The sequence below is a fragment of the Littorina saxatilis genome, linkage group LG8 (assembly GCF_037325665.1).
Source record: "Littorina saxatilis isolate snail1 linkage group LG8, US_GU_Lsax_2.0, whole genome shotgun sequence".
Classification (NCBI taxonomy): domain Eukaryota; kingdom Metazoa; phylum Mollusca; class Gastropoda; order Littorinimorpha; family Littorinidae; genus Littorina; species Littorina saxatilis.
Window position 1 is genome coordinate 64,510,404 of NC_090252.1, and position 3,994 is coordinate 64,514,397.

The following is a 3,994-nucleotide window of genomic DNA, read 5'->3' on the forward strand; positions in this document are numbered from 1 at the left end:
CGCACATATATACACACACACACATACACACACACACATACTCTCTCACACACACACACACACACACACACACACACACACACACACACACACACACACACACAGCCCTTAGAGTGGGTTGCTCCAGATGAACTAATGCCGCTTGAAAAACCAGTTACGGTGCGGACAAGGTACGTGTAATGGCTACCTAAAATACTATTTTGTTGCAAATCATATTTGTTTTGTGTGCGCATAGTTCGAGCAAGACATAATTTCTGAAATCGATAACCGCATTGAGCTATTTTCAGCTTTCGGGAAAAACAATAACAAGTCCTTGAGTTGTCTCCAGTTTCTTGAGTGCGGGTTATTGAGGAGTTTCAAACCAAGAAGTACGCGTGCACCTTCAATTAAAAACGTCTTTGTAAACAGCTCAAACGGACTAACCAAATATATAATCTGACTAGTGTACACACCCATGCTATGTGAATAAAGGTATCACTAGCTGTTAAGGGATTCTTAATTGCTTAGTGCACATCTATCCGACGTCAAAGGTTAGGTTGAGACACGCATCCCCATCTGGAACCTTAATGGACGGATTTGTTGGCTGACTGGCTGTGTAAATGTGTGTAAAGCTCATATCTCCGCTTTTACGAAAGCTAGAAACCTATTTTACACACTCCGTATGCACCGCAATTGAAAGCTACTCACCAAATGTCAGCTCAATTGAACGAAGATAACCAGAGATACAAGTCTAATCCGAAGACAAACCAAACAAGTCGCGTAAGGAAAAATTACTACATTAAGTCAAGCTGTCGAACTCACAGAATGAAACTGAACGCACCGCTTTTTTCACCAAGACCACATACTCGTAGTTTCGTCAGTCCACCGCTCGTGACAAAGGCAGTGAAATCGACAAGCCATGCAGAATAGTGCGGTAGTGGTCGCTAAGCAGGATAACACGCTTTTCTGTATACATGTCTATTCTTTTTAGCTTACTGAGTTTGTTTTTAATCTAAACATATCATATCTATATGTTTTTTTGAATCAGGCACCGACAAGGAATAAGATGAAATTGTTTTTTTAAATCGATTTCGGAAAAATTAATTTTAATCATAATTTTCATATTGTGAATTTTCAGAGCTTGTTTGTAATTCAAATATAACATATGTATATGTTTTTGGAATCAGAATATGACGAAGAATAAGATGACATTATTTTTGAATCGTTTAATAAAAAAATATTTTTAATTACAAGTTTCCGATTTTAATGACCAAACTCATTCATTAGTTTTTAAGCCACCAAGTTGAAATGCAATACCAAAGTCCGGCCTTCGTCGAAGATTGCTGTGCCAAAGTTTCAATCAATTTAATTGAAAAATGAGGGTGTGACAGTGCCGCCTCAACTTTTACAAAAAGCCGGATATGACGTCATCAATGGTATTTATCGAAAAAATTGAAAAAACATCCGGGGATACCATTCCCAGGAACTCTCATGTCAAATTTCATAAAGATCGGTCCAGTCGTTTAGTCTGAATCGCTCTACACACACACACGCACAGACAGACACACACACACACATACACACACACAAACACACACGCACACATATACACCACGACCCTCTTCTAGATTACCCCTCTATGTTAAAACATTTAGTGAAAACTTGACTAAATGTAAAAACAGAGAAACAGACAGACCAAATCCTATACACAGTCCGTATATACGGCTGTGTAAAAATGCTTATTCGTGCAACTCTGTCACACCGTCTCATGGTACGTAAAAGGAATTATTTTTGAGCGTAAGTCAAATGTACACAGTCTGCAGGACAATAAAGTCAAAAGCTTCTATATATATTATACTGTGTGTGTGTGTGTGTGTGTGTTCGCGATGCACGGCCAAAGTTCTCAATGGATCTGCTTCAAATTTGGTGGGCATATTCAGGTAGACCCCGGACACAAACTGGTCGATGAGAATTTTCAACACGTGCTCTCAGCGCGCAGCGCTGAACCGATTTTGGTTTTTCTGTTCATCTTCCCAGATCCATTCCCAGTAACTCTTCCTTATCTTCTCTTGTGTTTTCCGTTTATCTCCCTTCATTCGTGTGGCGTCAATCCATATTCCCGTTACTATTTTTAGAAGGTCACTGTCCACAACGCTCAATCCATATTCCCGTTACTATTTTTTAGAAGGTCACTGTCCACAAAGCTTTCATTCATTACTCTTCGTTATCTTCTCCAGTGTTTTGCGCGTTTATCTCCCTTCCTTCGTACGGTGCGCCGGCAAAGCCGGCGTACACCCGGCAAAGCCGGGTCCCCGGCGAAGCCGGGTATTCGGCTCTACTTCTTCCCGGCGAAGCCGTACCCGGCGAAGCGGGTATTCATCTGGTATATATATAAAAGGAAAACCCAAACCATGATTCTTAGAGAGAGGGTGAATGTCCAGTGGCTAGTTTAGCTGTATTCGAAGCGAGAATGGGACTTGGGATTTAGCATGCATACAAACCTGTATCTGGGCAATTCAAGGCAGATGAGGTCATTATACCCTCAGCAGAGCATTGTCTAGAGTTTACTCCCTTGCTGCTTTGTTTACATGGTTACAGGTAAATTGTCTCAGTCTAGCAACTCGTAAGCACAGTATTGTGACATTCACTATATTAGTGTGTAAAAGACCATAGAAATAGCCCGTGTTCAACAGTTATTGTTTTATTCTACAGCAGCTGCTCCTGAACTCAGCAAAAAAAACGTACAGCGACACTCTTTGATCGTTTTACCACAGCTTTACCCTTCCAGCCCCCTCCCCCTTCCCCCCTGTGAACATTGCGTGCATATGCATACTTGCACGAAGACCGTGTGTGCGTGCGTGTGTATATGCGTTGTTGTGTGCGGGTGGGAATGTCAGCGAAAGAGAGAGAGAGAGAGAAACAGCGAGAGAGAGAGAGAGAGAGAGAGAGAGAGAGAGAGAGAGAGAGAGAGTGTGAGAGAGAGAATAGAGAGAGAGAAGTGAGGGACAAGACAAGACAAAATCTTTATTGAGTCGAGGGTAATAGATAAGCAAGAATATTGCTTTTTTTACATCCAGCCCTCGCCCTCATATAGAAATTATTAAATCTTATTAAATAATCACAGGGATTATTTGAAAGCAAAGGGTGAAAGAAGCACACACACACAGAGTAAATGATTAAATGTGTGTTAAAAAACAACAATTTCTGTAACGGTTTGTTTTTTTTAATCTGCGTCTCTCTGTTCGTCTCTCCTGTCTTTGTCTGTCTGTCTGTCTGTCTCTGTCAGGCTCTGTCTCTCTCTCAAACCACATTACAAATTATTTAAAAAATTAATAAGCAAGAGAGCTCGAGAGAGAGAGCGAGAGAGTCGAGAGACTCAGACTCAGACTGACTCAGAACTTTATTACAAAAGGATAAAGTTTTTAGGCAAAGCCTATTCTTCAACTGTCCTTTAAACAAAACACCTAAAGACAGACGGACATAAAAAATAAAACTTCAATCATACAAGATACAGAATTACATTGTATGGATTGCAACACAATGTGCATTTGAGGAACACCACGTAATAACTAGGTTAATTTATGCACTCGCGTGAACAAGAAACTGTCGAGCTTCACAGATGTCGTCGTTTGGGAGTTTTGGGTTTGTTTTACTACCATAGGAGATTTTTGAACTGTAAATGCACTCAGCTGCAACAAAAACGCAAAACGAAGGCTGTGAGCTGCACTGTGCCTTTAACACTAGCACAAATGTTCAACAAAATAACAATCGAACAAGACATTTCTTCACGAATGATGTGTGAACGTGACTGCTCTTAAACATTTTCACTGAAGTTGCATTTCTTATCTGTTGGGGTAGGAGTTCCAGAGAAAAGCTCCCGAGAAGGCTAGCTCGATTTGTAGAGGTCTATGCGAGGTATAGGAGGGATAATTTTTTGGGACCCATATCTTTTTTGTGGCATGTTTGAAATGTGATTGCAAATATTTGATAGAGAGAGAGAGCGAGAGAGAGAGAG